Raw genomic sequence first — 19,844 nt, forward strand, 5'->3', positions numbered from 1 at the left:
TCGTCCCAGGCTCCAGTTTGAGGCTGTTCCACAGGGTTCCTTTGCTCTGAGGAATGCCCAAACCCCTTCTCTTGGCTTGCAGGGTTCCCTGTGATGTGGCCCGTGCAGGTACCTCCTTCGCACTCACGCGCTCTGCTTCAGCTGTACTGAGCTTTCAGGTCCTGAATTGGCTTTGTGATCCCTCACTCTGGCCTTGGCCTGTGCGCTTCTCTCCTCCAGGGATTCCTGGCCCTCCTCTCTCTGCCTCCACACCAAGGCTACCCCGGGAGCCTCCCTCGAGCTCCCGCCACCACTATCACTCACCCATGCAGACCCAGCGGGCCAAGAGCATCTGTTTTGTTCCCCTTCGATGCTCGGCCATTCCCCCAGGACAGTGCCCATTGCACCGGATTGCACTTGTTTGTTTAATTTCTTGTTCCCCCTTTTGATGCTGGGGCTCATTGTGATTTTTCACGAGCCCCCAGTACTTTTGCCTTGAAGGGCTCCCTTTCTCTAACAAAAAAAAGAATAAAAATTATATTTTGCAACTGTGTCCAGATAGATGAATATATTCCAAGCTGGATTTATTATGAGATAGTTATTATCCTTATTATGTTCATATTTTATTCTGATTTTAAATGAAATTCATATGAAGACACTTTTTGTGGGCTCCTGAAAGTTTTACGGGCTCTAGCACTTGGTGGCCTGTACCTGATGGACACCTTGGCTGTGTCAAGTGGACATGAATCCTTCGGTGATAAAGTTGACAGCTTATTGATTGTGACTCGGAAAGGCAAGGAGCCCACTAGTTATTTCCTTACGTGGCACGTTTGTAGTGGCTTGAATAGCTCCCTGAAACCGTATTAAGATTGTGTATTGTAGCCCCTGGTATCGGAAAAATATATTTTAAAAAGTAGGATCACAGACTTAAGAGACGTATATATATGTATATTTAAAAGCAAAAATCATGAGATCTTTATGATGTCAAAAATATGTTCCTCGAGCTAATTCACTAATACGAACGTTTCTTCGTGATGTGTCCGTGTACAGCAGTGGTTTTTAGTGGAAGTGGGAAGGTGATTTTGCCCCTGCCAGAGACATTTAACAATGTCTGGAGATGTTTTTTGGTTGTCGCCACTGGGGGTGCTACTGGCAGCTGGTGGGTGGAGGCAGGGATGCTGCTAAACATCCTACAATGCACGGGACAGCCTTTGCAACCAAGAATGACCCAGCCCCAAATATCAATAGGGCAGAAGTTGGGAAACCCTCAGGTAGAGGAATCCTTCATAAAGCTTGGTTCCTACAGCTGTATTATTCATTTGGTTTATTTCCCTGTGTTTCCTTTAAAAGCCATAATTCAGGTACAGGACTGTGTTGCAGCCTTGGACCCAGGCATTTCCTTTTCTGGCTTCAATAAGGTTGAGAAAAAGTCATTTAGATGCCTGAGCTTTTGAACCCCAGAGGTTGGGGCCATGCACCCCTGTCACAAGGGTTTCTGCAAGAGACAGAAATCTCTCTCCAATGGTAAATGGTCTGTTATCATTTAAATCATTGCCCCAAATACTCTCTTTTTTTTTTCCCCCATGCTAATCCTAGCTGGAGTACAGCCAATTGTTGTCTGGGTGGGGAGGGGGATGCTGAGTCATTTATTCATGCTTTTTATTACCTCTTGGCTTGAATATCACCACTCATTGTTCACAAGCTGCTCAGCTTGTTTACTTTTTATAAATTACATGTAATCAGTCCTCTTGCAGGTCTGGCTACTGTAATTGGCAGCAGCCATGGAGCAGGGCTGAGTCTGCATTTGTGCTGGTGTCTCACAGTCAGCTCAGTCTCCAAACTTTGTTAGCTCCTCTATCTGTATTTCAAAAGGAAGGTGAACAGAACTGCCATGCTGCCCTCTCTTCTCAGATGCTCTGATGGCACTTGTTCATGTAATAGTTCGGTGGAGTCCCTGTGTCCTTTGGTGAAGGAAGAATCAAGGGTTTGGGGCAGTGGACCTCAAACTTTAATGTGCATACAAATCACCTGGGTAACTTCTGAAATGAACATTCTGGAGCCTTTGCCCTTTCTGAAATTTTTAGTAAATATCGGTAGAGGTCCAGAAAACTGCATTTTCTAACTCTCAAATCCCTGGTGATTCTGATGTAGGTGGTCCTTACCTTACACTTGGATAAGTGCTGAGTTAGCATGGAGGAAACATGGGAAAAGGAAGAAAATCCAGTAGAAGTAAATGTGTATAGAGAGTGGGATAGGAAGGCAAGAACCAAAACTCAGAAAGTAACTTCAGCCTCTTTTCTGTGAGATAAGGGAAATATGCAGTGATCCTTTAAAAAATATGTGATTTAGATCAAAGTTTCCCCTAAAGGGGACATATTTAGAGGATGACAAAAGTGAAAGGGAATTTTTAGAAAGGTAAGAACATGAGAAAGTACCTAACCATCGCCAAGAAGCTCAAAGATGTGATGAAATCAAGGAAGGTACTGTGCAGGTGTAGATTTGAAAAAGAACGCGCATTCGTGAATCGAGAGCTTTATGAATGGCTTAAAGATGAAGAGGATTGGGCTTCCCTGGTGGCGCAGTGGTTGAGAGTCCGCCTGCCGATGCAGGGGACACGGGTTCGTGCCCCGGTCCGGGAAGATCCCACATGCCGCGGAGCGGCTGGGCCCGTGAGCCGTGGCCGCTGAGCCTGCGCGTCCGGAGCCTGTGCTCCGCAACGGGAGAGGCCACAGCAGTGAGAGGCCCGCGTGCCGTAACCAGAAGTTCTGGTTATTCTGGTTATGGGATCTGAAAGCCTATTATTAAAATACAGTCCAGGTTTCCTGGAATAGTTCTAATTTCAGATATTTTTTTCCCACTGTCTTTAGAGTACATGTCTAGTTTGCCCTAAGTTTTGGTTAGTTGGGATGTGGTTGGTTTGTAACAGAGCACCAAAATAGTTATACATGACTAAAGAAGTTCTGTTTTCAAATTTCTGTCTGCCTGCCTGTCTGTCTCTCTTTCTCTCCCTGTATGTAATGTATATATTCTAATCTGTTTCTTTGAACCTAAACTTTGATTTTAAAGTCCGTTTTAAAGAACGAGAGCAAGAGAGAGAGAGAGAGATAAGACAGACTCTATCTTAGAAAACTGGCCAAGAAGTGGCCCAGGTGGGAATGGTTATTTAATCCTAGCAGAGGAATAAAGAATTTATTTCCAACTACTTACAGAGTTCACTCTGTTTTTAGAAAGCTATCAGATAGTATTTTCTTAGGGGAACTTTTTGATTCTATTTATACCTTGCAGAAAGAGATTGACACCCTCCTCCCAAAATAAGAGGCATTGGGGGAGTTACTTATAAAATGATGGCTATCATCAGCTTTTGTTAATTCCTTCCTTACCCTGCTCTAACCATCTCTTCATCAGAGTGTGCGTCTTTCAGTTTACTCTACCCTAACCGTCTCGGTGTCAAGAGTGTTCATTTCTCCATGCTGGGAACCCAGATTGTACTGTCGACTTTTCACCACTGTGGTGTCATACTGATGAGCTGGCTGACCTTTCCTCCCTCCCTTCCATTTCTCCATCCTTCACCCTCTCTCCCTTCCCCTCCATTTCCTTACTCAGGGAGATACTCTGCCCATCTGCCTGCAAGATCTTAGAGAATCTTCCCATCTGCTTTGTAAGTGTTGAGTAGCATTATTGCTGTTACACGGTATCACTATTGTTATTATACGAAGTGTCTGCCACACCCTCTCACTGCACCGAGAGTTCAAGTACGTTCAGTTAGTAGATCACTTTGCTCCCGAAATGAACAGAAGGGCTGTTGCTGGCTGGTGGTGGAGACCCAGAACCAGCTTCTATCAAGAAAGGCTAGACTCCTGTGACTTCTGTCCTGCACGTAGGATTATACGGTATCACTAATTGTTATTATACGAAGTGTCTACCACACCCTCTCACTGCACCCAGAGTTCAAGTACGTTCAGTTAGTAGATCGCTTTGCTCCTGAAGTGAATAGAAGGGCTGTTGCTGGCTGGCGGTGGAGACCCAGAGCCAGCTTCTATCAAGAAAGGCTAGAATCCTGTGACGTCTGTCCCGCACGAAGGCTGGGCTCACGCCTTGCTCTTTGCATTTCAGGTGACTTTATTGCCTTGCTTTCCTGTATTTTTAAAACCATATACTTGGTAGACCTGTTTTCTTAGGAGTCTCTTGATAGTTCTAGTTATTTTTTCAGATTTTTTTCTATAATTTATTCTAACCCATATGTTGTTTAACACAGTGATAGATGTTTCCAATGAATATTTAAATTTGCTGTAAACAAGTGTAAATGCTCCTGGGGAGAACCGCAACATTAGTCATCCAAGTGCAGCATAAAAAAATATATAGCTTATCAGTTTTCAGTGGGAGTATTTTAACTTTAAAATTTCTGGCTTTGCTTTAACATATAGGAAAAAAAAGTTATAAAATGTTAGTTAAGCAGAAGTTGTAAAATATTAGGTAAGCAGGTGTATTGCCCTTTGCATGTTACTAAAATGTCTCTTTCATAATTAAATAAGACATCATTAAACTGAATATACATATTTTAACTTCTAATGATTTTATATTTACTTATATTTAAATAGAAAATGCATAGATTGACTTAAAATTCATAGGATGTTGGTACTTTGATTATTTCTGTTTTAAGATATAATTTTTAATACTCAGATATATTTAAAAGTTTAGTATCTCCCTACTGATTTCAGTGATGCTTAAACAGCTAAAACATACTCTTTTATGGTAGGTTTTATGCATACTAAATATTTTAGCAAATGCGATATTTATTCCCAAGCTGGAGAAACAGTTATATGTTGAGAAACCCATGTTCTTATTAACTGAGGGATATTGGAACATGGATATTGAAGTATTTTTAATGTTTCAGATAAGGTTCTCGTGTTGAAAACATTCATGTTTGTTTTTCAAAGAGAATCTGTTGTTTCTAAACCGTGTATTTCCAGAGCAGAATAACTTTTCATAACTTTGAGATTTTTATTGAAATACTTAAGGAGAAGAAATACTTTTCTTAAAGTAGTGAAAGGAGAAAAACTTAATTACTGATCCTATTCGCAGTGAGAAAATGAGGACCTAGGGAATTGAGGCCAAGGAAATACCCTGAGTTCAAGGCCAGTTGGTTTTAGCAGGCAGAGGTAGTCATGGATGCAAGCTTCCTGACACCCAGCCCGGTGCCATTCCCAATCTGCCACATCTATCCCCATCTTCAGTGGGTTGTTGTACTTTCCAAAATTCAAATGCTTTGACATTTTAAGAGCATTTTAGCTGCCCCTCAGAGCAGTGACAATGTGGTAAGTTCACCCCAGTCTCTCACTCTTTTTTTAAATTTTTCTTTTTTCTTTTTTTTTGCGGTATGTGGGCCTCTCACTGCTGTGGTCTCTCCCACTGTGGAGCACAGGACCAGCAGCTCTGCGGCATGTGGGATCTTCCCAGACCGGGGCATGAACCCGCGTCCCCTGCATCGGCAGGCAGACTCCCAACCACTGAGCCACCAGGGAAGCCCTAAAATTTTAATTTTTTTAAAAAAACACATAAAATTTACCCTCTTACCCATTTTTAAGTGCACAGTTCAGTAATGTTAAGTGTATTGACACGGTTGTGCCACCCCAGTCTCTTTTGCTTCTCCATCTAATCTCTGGAGCCTTGGAAACATCTGAAGGGGCTTTAGACTGGCACCTTTTGGGAAGGCATGCAGCTCACCTGTGTTTGCTCCTTTCTTGTATTGATAGTAGGAAGTTAATTATGTGGGATTTGCTCACCTAATCCACACAGAAGATCCTACCTTAGTGCTCATTTGGAAATGCCACACCCCTTTCTGCCCCCGAGAAAAAATTCTTTCCTGATTGTAGATTCCGTGCTCAGTTTAATCTTGATCATATGAGCATGAGTCACCCTGGGTAAGTATGTAATCCCATTTATACCTTCCTTCCAACCTCCCTTTAATTTTTAAACTTAAAATACTGGATCCTGTCTTCCTGTATAAGGTCTGGTGATTTGGGGCTAATTTAGGGACCAGGCGATGCTGAGATTTTTTTGGAACTGGCAGTTTCTATTCTCCTGACAGTGAAGCTGCATGGCCTATTTTAAAATTCAGACTATGTGTGGAATGTCTGTGTGGATGAAGAAACAAGTTAAAGCTTTTTGGGGGGGAGGCAGGGAGAAAGAGGAATGAAAACTTTTAGGTAGTCTGATTTTGTGGGGGAAATTTTGAGATTTTTTAGAATACATACAAACCAAAGATGAGCCTTTGTGATTTCTTTGGGGTTCACAGAGGAAATACTTAATGTTGGGCTAAAGAGATATTGTTGAATAAATTCCTTAACCGATAAATTAACAAATTAGTAAACCTGCCGGTGATTTCCAGTTATCATTATCTTTCCCAGTGTGTAACCACTAATTCCATGTCTTCGTTTGCAGAATGAAACATATGTCACTGGGAAGTTCTTTTTAAAAGAATACTTGTCAAGTACCTTGGAATCTTTAAGATACTTTGACTATGGCACTGAAAGAATGTAAATCACTGATGCTTATATTTTTACACCCATAGAGGATTACTGGAGTGGGAGTGGGTTGAACGTCAAAATATTCCTTTCAAAAGACAACATACATTTGAGCAAAGCCATTCTCCCTAAATGCTTATTTTAAATTGGCAGTCACTTAGCTAACAGTCAGTAATCTCACTTAGCAAGTGTCTGGCACACCTGTTTTAACCTGCACAGGTTCAGTTCACACAAAGAAAGGGAGGGTGGGGTGACGTGGTGGGAGCACCCTGTTAGCCTCATTAACATATTTGGAATAACTGTATTTGAATGTTTGCCAGCTGAACTAGGCCATCTGGACGCCTGCCAAGTGAGCGATGGGAATTTGTGGGAGGAGTGTGGAGATCCGAGCCTGTGAAGTGTTGACGTTTTGTTCTTGAAGGGGAAACCTTTTAGAAGATGGTATTTAGGATACGTCCCTTACCCTCTGAACAAAATAAATTTTTCGTTTTCTCCGTTCAAATTCTGCAGAAATTTCAGATCTTCTCTTTCCACCACTTTTTTGTGGTTTTTTTTTAGAATAGCACCTTAGGACTTGTCTCCCAAAAAGCTTTTGGTAATCTCTCCGGGATGAGTTTGAGTTCTTGCTCTGCCTGGTTTTTGTCTCTGCAGAATTAGTCCTGAAGCTCTTTCCGTGAGCCTCGCTGGAGCAACTCTTCTGCAAGCTTATCATGTGAACACAAATATGGGAACAGGACAGACAGGATAAACTAGGGCACCTGTGGAGTCACCTCCTACCCAGTGGTTGCTCAGATCATAAAGATGGCAGCCTGGCTCAGCTCTGAGGCGTAGAGAAATGGTCTTTACAAGATTCTCTTTTGGGGGCCTGTATCACAGTTGATGCGTTGACACCTGTCTGGCTGCAGCCACAACTTTGGGCTCTAAAACTAGCCAGGGGAGTAGTCAGTTGAAACCAGGGGTTCTCAGGCATTTGGATATAGTGCATTTAAGGGTGAGATGAGGCAATGCCTATCTTGAGTTCTCATTTTGGGGGTCAGTACACAGATGCTCAGGAGTATACTCAGGAGAGTATAAAAATCACCAGGGGGCTTCCCTGGTGGCGCAGTGGTTGGGAGTCCGCCTGCCGATGGTGGGGGTGCGGGTTCGTGCCCCGGTCTGGGAAGATCCCACATGCCGCAGAGCGGCTGGGCCCGTGAGCCGTGGCCGCTGGGCGTGCGCGTCCGGAGCCTGTGCTCCACGGCGGGAGAGGCCACAGCAGTGAGGGGCCCGCATACTGCAAAAAAAAAAAAAAAATCACCAGGGAGCTTTTTCAAAAACCACGCACTTTGATTTTTTTTTTTTTTCCTGTTTCCTATTGCAGCAAAGGGTAGGTAGGGATGACAAAGGAATGAGGTGAATCTAGTATCTGTTGAAGCTGTGGGTGCCTGCCACAGTGTGGCATTTTGCATAGTTTAGGCCTGTTTGCTCTCCTGTCTTCACGCTTACTCTCAGAAATGGAAAGATACCCCCTGATGACAGTAACATTCACTCCTCCTGCGAAAGATTTTGAAATAATATGTTAAATGTACATTTAATAAGATTGTCAGAAAAGGGTTTATTTTTCCCCTGATTGGAGCTTTTTTTCCTTATCTCTTCAAAAGTGGGCCATAAGACTGATATTTTAAAATCACAAACATGGAGTATCAAAAACAGGAAAGAACAAATTTGATCATAGCTATTAAAACTTAAAAAAAATGAGAACCTAAAAAAGAAAGGGCTGGTACATTACACCGAGCCTAAATTTTTAACAAATATTATAATGAGCATATATATTTACATTTTATATGCCAGTTGTGTGTGTGTATAAATATATATGCTTTTAAGTGTCTAGACCAAAGTTATTAAATTGCAGCCAGCTTTTGTTGAACTTCACTGATTTCTTTGTAATTTTTTCAGTGTTCTATATGATTCTTACATTTACAAAATCACCATCTACTCTTTTTTGTTTTTTTAAATATTTATTTATTTATTTGGCTGTGCCGGGTCTTAGTTGCAGCACGAGGGATCTTTAGTTGCAGCATGCGGGATCTAGTTCCCTGACCTGGGATCGAACCTGGGCCCCCTGCATGGGGAACGTGGAGTCTTTTTTTTTTTTTTTAATTGGAGTATAATTGCTTTACAATGTTGTGTTAGTTTCTGCTGTACAACAAAGTGAATCAGCTATATATATACATGTATTCCCGCCCTCTTGGACCTCGCTCCCAAACGCCTCCCCACGTCATTCCACCCCTCTAGGTCATCACAGAGCCCTGAGCTGAGCTCCCTGTGCTATACTGCAGGTTCCCACTAGCTATCTGTTTTACACACGGTAGTGTATTTATGTCAAACCTAACTTTCTAATTCATCCCACCCTCCCCTTCCCCCCCACCCCATGTCCACGTGTCTGTTCTTTATGTCTACGTCTCTATTCCTGCCCTGGGACTAAGTTCATCTGTACCATTTTTCTAGATTCCACATACATGAGTTAATATATGATATTCGGTTTTCTCTTTCTGGCTCACATCACTCTGTATTACAGACTCTAGGTCCATCCATATCTCTACAAATGACCCAATTTCGTTCCTTTTTATGGCTGAGTAATATTCCATTGTATATATGTACCACATCTTCTTTACCCATTCATCTGTCAGTGGACACTTAGGTTGCTTCCATGTCCTGGCTATTGTAAATAGTGCTACAATGAACATTGGGGTGCATGTATCTTTTTGAGTTATGGTTTCCTCTGGATATATGCCCAGGAGTGGGATTTCTGGGTCATATGGTAGTTCTATTTTTAGTTTTTTAAGGAACCTCCATACTGTTCTCCATAGTGGCTGTATCAATTTACATTCCCACCAACAGTGCAAGAGGGTTCCCTTTTCTCCACAACCTCTCCAGCATTTATTGTTTGTAGATTTTTTGATGATGGCCATTCTGACCAGTGTGAGGTGATACCTCATTGTAGTCTTGATTTGCATTTCTCTGATAATTAGTGATATTGAGCAGCTTTTCATGTGCCTCTTGGCCATCTGTATGTCTTTTTTGGAGAAATGTCTATTTAGGTCTTTCACCCATCTTTGGATTGGGTTGTTTGTTTTTTTGATATTGAGCTGCATGAGCTATTTGTATATTTTGGAGATTAATCCTTTGTCCATTGCTTCGTTTGCAAATGTTTTCTCCCATTCTGAGGGTTGTCTTTTCATATTGTTTATGGTTTCCTTTGCTGTGCAAAAGCTTTTAATTTTCATTAGGTCCCATTTGTTTATTTTTGTTTTTATTTTCAATACTCTAGGAGGTGGGTCAAAAAAGATGTTGCTGTGATTTATGTCAAAGAGAGTTTTTCCTATGGTTTTCTCTAAAAGTTTTATAGTGTCGGGTCTTACGTTTAGGTCTTTAATGCATTTTGAGTTTATTTTTGTGTATGGTGTTAGGGAGTGTTCTAATTTCATTCTTTTACATGTAGCTGTCCAGTTTTCCCAGCACCACTTATGGAAGAGACTGTCTTTTCTCCATTGTGTGTTCTTGCCTCCTTTGTCGTAGATTAGTTGACCATGGGTGCGGGGGTTTATCTCTGGGTTTTCTATCCTGTACCATTGGTCTATATTTCTGTTTTTGTGCCAATACCATACTATCTTGATTACTGTAGCTTTGTAGTATAGTCTGAAGTCAGGGAGGCTGATTCCTCCAGCTCTTTTTTCTTTCTCAAGATTGCTTTAGCTATTCACAGGGTCTTTTGTGTTTTCATACAAATTGTAAAATTTTTGATCTAATTCTATGAAAAATGCCATTGGTAACTTGATAGGGATTTCATTGAATCTGTAGATTGCTTTGGGTAGTATAGTCATTTTAACAGTATTGATTCTAACCGTCCTTGAATGTGGTATATCTCTCCATTTGTGTCATTTTTTATTTCTTTCATCAATGTTTTATAGTTTTCAGAGTACAGGTCTTTTGCCTCCTTAGGCAGATTCATTCCTACGTATTTTATTCTTTTTTTTGAGATGGTAAATGGGATTATTTCCTTAATTTCTCTTTCTGATCTTTTGTTGTTAGTGTATAGGAATGCAAGAGATTTCTGTGCATTAATTTTGTATCCTGCAATTTTTCCAAATTCATTGACTAGCTCTAGTAGTTTTCTGGTAGCATCTTTAGGATTCTCTATGTATAGTATCATGTCATCTGCAAACGGTGACGGTTTTACTTCTTCTTTTCCAGTTTGGATTCCTTTTATTTTTTTTCTTCTGTGATTGCTGTGGCTAGGACTTCCAAAACTATGTTGAATAGTAGGGTGAGTGTGGGCATCCTTGCCTTGTTCCTGATCTTAGAGGAAATGCTTTCAGGTTTTCTCCATTGAGAAGGATGTTGGCTTTGGGTTTGTTGTATATGGCCTTTATTATGTTGAGGTAAGTTCCCTCTGTGCCCACTTTCTGGAGAGTTTTTATCATAAATGGGTGTTGAATTTTGTCAAAAGTTTTTTCTGGGCTTCGCTGGTGGCGCAGTGGTTGAGAGCCCACCTGCTAATGCAGGGGACACGGGTTCGTGCCCCGGTCCGGGAGGATCCCACATGCCGCGGAGCGGCTGGGCCCGTGAGCCATGGCCGCTGAGCCTGCGCGTCCGGAGCCTGTGCAAAAAAAAAAAAAAAAAAAAAAAGTTTTTTCTGCATCTATTGAGATGATTATATGGTTTTTATTCTTTAATTTGTTAATATGATGTATCGCATTGATTGATTTGCATATATTAAAGAATTGTTGCATCCCTGGGTTAAATCCCACTTGATCATGGTGCATGATCTTTTTAATGTGTTGTTGGATTCTGTTTGCTAGTATTCTGTTGAGGATTTTTGCATCTATGTTCATCACTGATATTGGTCTGTAATTTTCTTTTGTTGTGGTATCTTTGGTTTTGGTATCGGGGTGATGGTGGCCTCATAGAAGAAGTTTGGGTATGTTCCTCCCTCTGCAATTTTTTGGAAGCGTTTGAGAAGGATAGGCGTTAGCTCTTCTCTCACTGTTAGATAGAATTCACCTGTGAAGCCATCTGGTCCTGGACTTCTGTTTGTTGGAAGGTTTTTAATTACAGTTTCAATTTCATTACTTGTGATTGGTCTGTTTATATTTTCTAATTCTTCCTGGTTCAGTCTTAGAAAGTTGTACCTTTCCAAGAATTTGTCCGTTTCTTCCAGGTTGTCCATATTATTGTCATATAGTTGTTTGTAGTAGTCTCTTATGATCCTTTGCATTTCTGCGGTGTCAGTTGTAATTTCTCCTTTTTCATTTCTAATTCTATTGATTTGAGTCCTCTCTCGTTTTTTCTTGATGAGTCTGGCTAAAGGTTTATCAATTTTGTTTATCTTCTGAATGAATCAGCTTTTAGTTTTATCGATCTTTGCTATTTTCTTCATTTCTATTTCATTTATTTCTGCTCTGATCTTTATGATTTCTTTCCTTTTGCTAACTTTGGGGTTCTTTTTGTTCTTCTTTCTCTAGTTACTTTAGGTGTAAGGTTAGACTGTGAGTTTTTTTTTGTTTTTTTTTTTTTTTTTGGCGGTACACGGGCCTCTCACTGTTGTGGCCTCTCCCGTTGCGGAGCACAGGCTCCGGACACACAGGCTCAGCGGCCATGGCTCACGGGCCCAGCCGCTCCGCGGCATGTGGGATCTTCCCGGACCGGGGCACGAACCCGCATCCTCTGCATTGGCAGGCGGACTCTCAACCACTGCGCCACCAGGGAAGCCCTCAGACTGTGAGTTTTTTAACCATTGGACCACCAGGGAAGTCCCAGTCACCATCTACTCTTAACTAATTATATAAAGACAACTTTGATTCTTTTTCTTTTTAATATAATTTTTTTTTTGGCCATGCCACGCGACTTGCGGAATCTTAGTTCCCCGACCAGGGATCAAACCTGGTCCCTCGGCAGTGAGAGTGCGGAGTCCTAACCACTGGACCACCAGGGAATTCCCAACTTTGATTCTTCATAGGTTTTTTTTTTCCAGTTGATTCCTAACAGCCTGTTTAAAATTAAAAAAATGTTTAAGTGATTGTAATCATGTAATTCATGAAGCAGTGTAGGATTAATATGAAAAACTAGCAGTTCAGTGTTTTCCTTTTTTATTATAAAATGTTAAGTATTATATTCTTGGGGCTTCTCTGTCGGTTTCTTGAATTATAGAATTAGTACAGTATGCAGTGTTACCAGTTTCACTGTTTAGTACATCTTGAACATCTCTGAGGGTGGTAGATATGGCATCTATTTCTTAAAGAAGTACATGCATGAAACTGTAAAAGTTTATTGGCGTCATAGAGCAGCACTGGTGAAACTTGAGTTCAGGCTCTTTCCCCACATTTAAACTGGCAGCACGTGTGTGGGAAGAAGCTATTAATTACTGATAACCCCTTTAGAATGTGTTAATATTGTTAGGTCCAAATATGAGTTATTCAGTAGGTGCACCAGATTAAAAAAAACTAGACGAAATGTAAATATTGACTTTCATGTCCCTTTTAATTCACTTTAGTGACTTACTGGTCGGTATTTGTGGGGACACATCTAATAACTTTTTTGGGTCGGTTTTTGTCTTCTCCTTATTTTAACTATAAAGTTCTAGGAGGGAGCAGGGAAAAGGCTGCCTTCAGGTGTACTGAGGTTGAACCGGTTTAACCATAGTTGCAGCTCGTCTGCTGTCAGCTCCCTCCTCAGCGCCCAGGCTTATTTCCATGTTATATAATCCAGACTGGTTTGTCCTGTTTGGTAGGTTTGTTATAAACTGCAGAGCTAAGTAAACGTGCGAGAACATTTTAAATGGCATTAAAAATTAACCAGTACTTGAGGAGGGATGTAGCAGAGGGGCCCAGCTGTCAGGTGGCCCAGGGTCAGCCTCCTGGGGAAAGAGGGGGGCATTTTTGTTTCCTCTGAGGAACAGGAAGTCGACGTGAAACTATAGCAACTCCTGGCCAGAGGACCACTCCTCAGTGCAGATGACAACCAGCCTGCCATGTCTGATACCAGAAACATCTGATCCTAAAAGCAGATGTTAACTTTGTCCGTTAATGAACTGTGTACACAAGCAGAAACGGACAAACCAAACCAGTGGGACCATTTTCATCCGTCTGTGCCCAATACAGAAACAATGAAGGAGAAAGTGACTCGGTGAGTCTTGTCCCCTTCCTAGCTCAGTGCACAATGAGAGAACATGTCCACATGCTTTGTGATGAGCGTTTCTGATGCCTGGTCACTGTGGGGTTACGCTGACCTATGGTGCTTAATTCACCCACAGTTATAGGGTTATTGGGTTTCCTAAGGCATCCTCTGTCCTTGTCAGTTGACCTTTCTGACAGGTGTGCATCCTCTCGTGTGTGATTCCCCTAAACCCTCTGTAGGACTGTGTGTCCCATTCCATATTGACCGTGTCCTTCCCATATTCGTTTATCATCAGACCCCTACCTAGAAATTGGGATCTCCTGGTGGATATTTTGGAGTCTTCCCTGGAATGCCTCTCCCCTCCATATAGGGCCTCTCTGAGGTTTGCAGGGGTTCCCAGGGCCAGAGGGTGTTGGTCAACCTAGAGTGATGGTGATGACCTCCTCCACCATATAACAGTCTCTCCCTCTAACCTGTGCCCATCGCGGGGCTTCTCTTTGAGCAAAAAACTGGGGAACCCTAATGTAGAAGATCTCAGTTTAACAGCAACCCACTTTCCCCCATGAGTCACTCTTAGTCCGAAATATCCTAAAAGAGGTTCTTATTTCTGAAGGCCAGGCAGGTTGCAGCCTGCTTGATTTTTCAGGATCTCTGGTTAATAAGGATTTTAGAGAGTAGAAGAGAAAACAGATCTTTTATGAATGTGGCATAAAACTATACGGCCTTGTGCAAATGATCTAACTATATGAATCCTGGCTTAGACAGAAGCTTCCTTTGTATGACTAGATTCACCACTCTATCCTTCTCTGAAATACTGAGAGAGACAAAAATCCCATATATATCACATAATTTAAAAAAAAATCAGAATTCAGAACTGGAAAAATTTACAAACAGTTCACATTCTTCTGATTCTGATTTTTTAAAAACATTTTTGCTGTTTTAAATTTGCTTTTATTGTTTGAGATCGAAAATACATTTTTCTATTCTGTTTATTTTTTGAACTGAAACCTACATCCATGGAATTACCATCTTTTCAGTGGTTGACTTGGAGTTTATAATCAGAAGATTGTGAGACCTTTGGAGGATAAAATAGAAAATAAAGTTAGGTTTAGGACAAGGAATTCTTCTTGGACATTGCAAAAATAGCAAAAAAAAAAAAAAAAAAAGTGTGTGTGGCAAGACAAACTTTTTCCTGTAAGTTCCTTTTTCCCAAACCCTTGCCGTCATACTAAAAAAAGTTTTTTTGTGCGTTGCTTTTTCCCAGAATCCTTCTGCTTATTGTTAGTAAGAATTTCATGTGCCAAAGTTTTGTTTTTCATGTGATTTCTACACATGAAATCACATGGGTCTTATTGAAAATATGTGTTTTTTTTAAAGTACAGTGGTAAACGTTGCTGATAATAAGCCAAAAGAAAAATTTAATATGAACTTCTGTACAATTTAGTTATAGTGACTAGGGGAGATTCAAAAATGCATTATCCAAGGTGAATGAAGTTAGATGATTGTAGGGGAAATATCAATTCTAATTAAAGATAAAGTATATGAGTGCTCTTTTCTAGTTTCAAAAATTACACTTTTCATTTCCTACCTGGTCTTTTCCCCAAGGATGTGTGTTTTTAAGATTTTTCTGTCAGACTAGTATAAGGTGATGCTCCGGACTGAGCTCGCTTAATGGAATGGCATCACAGTTTCTTTGGGAATAATCAAGCAGGGAGGTAAAAATTCAAGTCTATGGAGGGAGTCATTGGAATTCTTGAGCAATAGGATACCTTAGAGCATGTGAGAAAGAAACTGAATGCTTTTGAGGGGATGGCCAGTGTTCTGCATCTCTCAACCTGATAGTATCTAAAATATGACTGATTTTTTCGTACTATTAAAACAGTGTGGTGACGCATTCATCCTGTCATGCCTTTTAAGAGATGATTTCAGAAATGCTCAGTAACATCTTGTTCAGCTGCTCACTCTGACTCCCTGACTTACCGGTAGGATCTCACCGTAATTGTTTACTCTGTAAATCTTACAGTGGCCTTTGACCGAAAGTAATAAAAATGTCACGTGACTTGGTGTAGCCGTCTGGATTCTCAGGTGTAAGCAACAGAAACCTCTGGCTAATTTCATCAGGAAAGGAGTTTCTGAAGGCAATTAGGTAGCTCACAGTTTCCCTGGGAAAGCTGAGAACCTAGCTCAGAACCTCATCAACCAGGAACACCGCCACTGAACTGGTCCAGGGAACATCACTACTGCCTCCTGGGCTGTGAGTTTAGACCCGACATCTTGCACCAGCAACATCACTGACACCACACCCCAGACACTGCCACTACTGCCTCTGGAAGCTGCTCACACTGCCCCAACCCCAGATCCAGGTTTCTGTACAGTACTTGATTCTTGAGATTTCTTGGGATTCAAAATCTGGGGTGAATGTGTTTGGCGGAGCCAGCGGACCTGATTATGTGCCTGCTCTGTATTGCATGGGGGAGTGGGGTCAGGGAGAGGGCTAAGAAAACTGTCATCTGGAATTTTCTGCTTTTGTAATATTAGGGTTAATGATTTTACAAACATAGGAAGGGGAGTTTAGATGCTGGACAACCCAACAGAGTCAGGTAACTCTACCATACCCATCATATTGGTGGTAGAGGTAGAAGGATTAAAAATAAGGACAGGGGCTTCCCTGGTGGCACAGTGGCTGAGGGTCCACCTGCCGATGCAGGGGACACGGGTTCGTGCCCCGGTCTGGGAGGATCCCACATGCCACGGAGCGGCTGGGCCCGTGAGCCGTGGCCGCTGAGCCTGCGCGTCCGGAGCCTGTGCTCCGCAATGGGAGAGGCCACAACAGTGAGAGGCCCGTGTACCGCAACAACAAAAAAATAAGGACAACAGTGACCCTTCCACAGAACCTCAAAAATAAAATCTCTGCTACCAGTATGAGGAAACGAAGTCATCACAAAACCAATAATTTCTTAGCAGACAGTCCCCGACTTACGATGGTTCGACTTAGGATTTTTGTGACTTTACAGTGGTGTAAAAGAGATACGCATTCAGTAGAAAATGTACTTTGAATTTTGCATTTTGATCCTTTGTGGTACAGTCCTCTCTCATGATGCTGGGCAGAGGCCGTGGCAGCTCCCGGACAGCCATCTACAATCACAAAGGTAAACAACCGAAAGAATCACAATCATTCTGTTTTTCACTTTCAGTACAGTGCGCAGTGCATTACGTAAGATATTCAACACTTTACTATAAAATGGGCTTTGTGTTAGATGATTTTGCCCAGCTCTAGGCTCATGGAAGTGTTTTAAGCACATTTAAGGTGGGTAAGCTATGATGTTTGGCAGGTTAGGTGTATTAAATGCTTTTTCAGTTTACAATATTTTCAACTTACAGTGGGTTTATCAAGATGTAACCCCATCATAAGTCGAGGAAGTTGTGTATTCTCATAACAGCAACCTCCACAGACATAGGAGCAAGCACTCTGTTTAGTGAACAACTGTTACGTGCTGGGTGGTGGTTTTTTTGTTGTTTGGGGTGTTTTTGTTTTTAAATTTTATCTCTAATCCACTCAACAACCTTGGAAAGCACACATTATTGCCACCACTTTTACAGGTAAAGAAGCTGATGCTCAGGGTAACTTAGCAAAGTTACTCAGCTGGTATATGGCAATGCTGAGATTCAAACCCACTTGTGACTGTTTCCAAACCTCTGTTCTTTCTGTTGTACCAGGTTTCCTCCTCACAGAAATTCTGTGGAAGAGCACAGATGCCCTCCCTGGTTTAAACCAAAAAATTGTATGTTTGCTTCTGCATTGTTTCCCTTAATAATCCATGACTTACCATTAACGTGAGTTGGGAGATGCTCCTAGGCTCAGGCAGGTGACTGGGGCTAGAGCTACAGATTCAGGAACCACAAGAATGTAAGTGTCCCTTGATGCTCTGGGCATCAATGTGGTTGTCTGGGAAGAGTTTGTGGAGTGAGAGGACAAATGGTGAGACATTACAGAACACTAGTTTGGGGAGTGAATCAGAAGGAGAGGAACCAGCAAAAGAGACAGATTGATTTTCTCTTAGTAGGAGGAGATCCTGTTAGGGGAGCCAAAGATCACAGTGTAAGAAGGAAGGTGTGGTTGGGAGCCAGGTGCTTCAGGAATCAAAATTGGGTGGAAAATAGGCTACTGGGGTAGACCAGTCAAGCAGGACGTTAGGGTGGCCTTTCGTAATTTGAAGTAATGTTCTCTGAATCTTACCCTTCTCTGTAAATCTGATAGAAACACCACCCTGTATTTTAGGTTCACACACTCAGTGGGCCCGTGCAATTTTGTGTTTAAAATTTTAATTCCTTTTTTTAATGATGCTTTAGTTTTGGTGGTCTTTGGGCCACACCCATAGAGTGACCAACCATTGGACTAGTGTTTCCTACGTCCCATTCTGGAGTCATATTTGTTTATTTAGAGGCCACCATCCCTGAAGAATGACTTAGATTGATTCCCCCTCAGTCTGTTATTTTATGTCTGCCCACGTGGAAGCTAATCTGCCTCCTTCCTTCCAACCCACGGGGCCTGGTGAAATCTTCCAACCACTTAACCTATTTGTTTGTCTTTTTGCAAATCAAAAGAGCCTAATGTCATCCTAAAGCATCCTTGTGATTAAGCTTCAGAAAGGATGAATGATTAAAAATTAACTATTTTCAGTTTATCTGATTCCTCCCTCTTTAGAGAACCTCGTTAGAATATACAGGCATAGGAGTGGAAGTATTCCTGAGTGAGTTATAGAAAATGATGGGGAAAATTGAGAGGTGTTGGGATGGATTTTAATGTCTGTGAGGTTATATGTCCAGAGCAGAGTCTGTCTTGGGTGGGCCCTGAGCGGGAGGGCGTTTTTCTCATTTAGGTGCAGCCTTGTCTTGTCCATTCTTGATCACAGTGTGATTTCTCCTTTGTTCTGAGGTGGTGAGATTTCCTTCCTCTGGGTCCTGTGGTCCCTGCTGTAGCCCTAGTGTCTGCTGGTCCACTCCCCCCAGCCCACATCAGTGCCAGTCATCTCTGCCTGTGCTTGTTGGCATTGGGATTTATAAAAAAGGGTGAAAACAGGGGAGATGAAAATGCAAGTTCTCCCTGCATCTGCTTTTTAGTTGTTCGTTTCTGTCCCTCACCTTCTCTCCCTCCAATGAGGAAAGGAATGCAGATGGGAGAACAAAGAGGAAATGATACCTTACATTTCTAAATACTCTTCCTTTTCCGCTCATCAGACCTCTCCCCTCTCCCCACTCACCCTCACGCCATTCTCCTTTCTGACCCTTCAGTGTTTGTCTTCCCTGTTAGACTGTAAGCTCCGGAAGGATAAAAACCATGTGGGTTTTGGTCTCTTCTGTGCCTCCCAGGGCCTAGCATAGTGCCTGACATAGAGAGAAGATGCTCCAAATACGCACATTTAGTGGATGAGTGAGGAACCGACAGCGAGTTTGGGGTGGAAGGGGGAGTAAGCCATGATTTCTGTTGTTGCTGACAACCTTGCCCTGGTCCCATTTCTTGGTCATCCCCCATCTCTGATCTTCAAGGAGCCCACCTCCTGGCAGCAGCAAGGTGGTTCCCACAGAGGGGTGCTGGACACATTTTCCCATGGCACGTTTTTCTGCATGGTCCTTAGTCTGTTGGAACTATATACTTAATGGAGTTTTAGTGGGCTGGCCAGAGAAGGGAGCCATTATGTACCACATTGTTTCTATGGGAAAATGCATTCTGAGTTCAAATGAATCTACTTACTTAGAAACTTCTGGATTACATCCTTTCCATTAGTTGAGGACTGCCATTGCATGATCTCCCATTCAGGCTTTTATTCATTACTGATATGTAAATGAACAGTAAGCCATTTCTTTGTAGAAGGAGCAGAGCCAGAAGTCTTTCCTTCTGAGATGATAAACTGTTACATTAAAATGAATTTCCTGGGCTTCCCTGGTGGCCCAGTGGTTGAGAGCCCGCCTGCCGATGCAGGGGACGCGGGTTCATGCCCCGGTCCGGGAGGATCGTTCATGCCCCGGTCCGGGAGGATCCCACATGCCGCGGAGCGGCTGGGCCTGAGAGCCATGGCCACTGAGCCTGTGCGTCCGGAGCCTGTGCCCCGCGGCGGGAGAGGCCACAACAGTGAGAGGCCCGCGTACCGCAAAAAAACAAAAAATGAATTTCCTTCATCTGACAAA

General features: G+C 42.1%; 1 protein-coding gene and 1 non-coding gene across 5 annotated transcripts in view; one reads left to right on the forward strand and one right to left on the reverse strand.

The window, feature by feature from the left end:
* Positions 1-19,844, forward strand: part of GAB1 (GRB2 associated binding protein 1) — a 127,341-nt gene that overhangs the window by 11,752 nt on the left and 95,745 nt on the right. The window lies entirely within an intron of this gene.
* TRNAE-CUC lies at positions 12,405-12,477 on the reverse strand. The gene has a single exon. It is a non-coding gene; the product is annotated as a tRNA-Glu (tRNA).

Source organism: Monodon monoceros, unplaced genomic scaffold (genome assembly GCF_005190385.1).
Source record: "Monodon monoceros isolate NGI ecotype Baffin Bay Population unplaced genomic scaffold, NGI_Narwhal_1 Super_Scaffold_20, whole genome shotgun sequence".
Lineage (NCBI taxonomy): Eukaryota > Metazoa > Chordata > Mammalia > Artiodactyla > Monodontidae > Monodon > Monodon monoceros.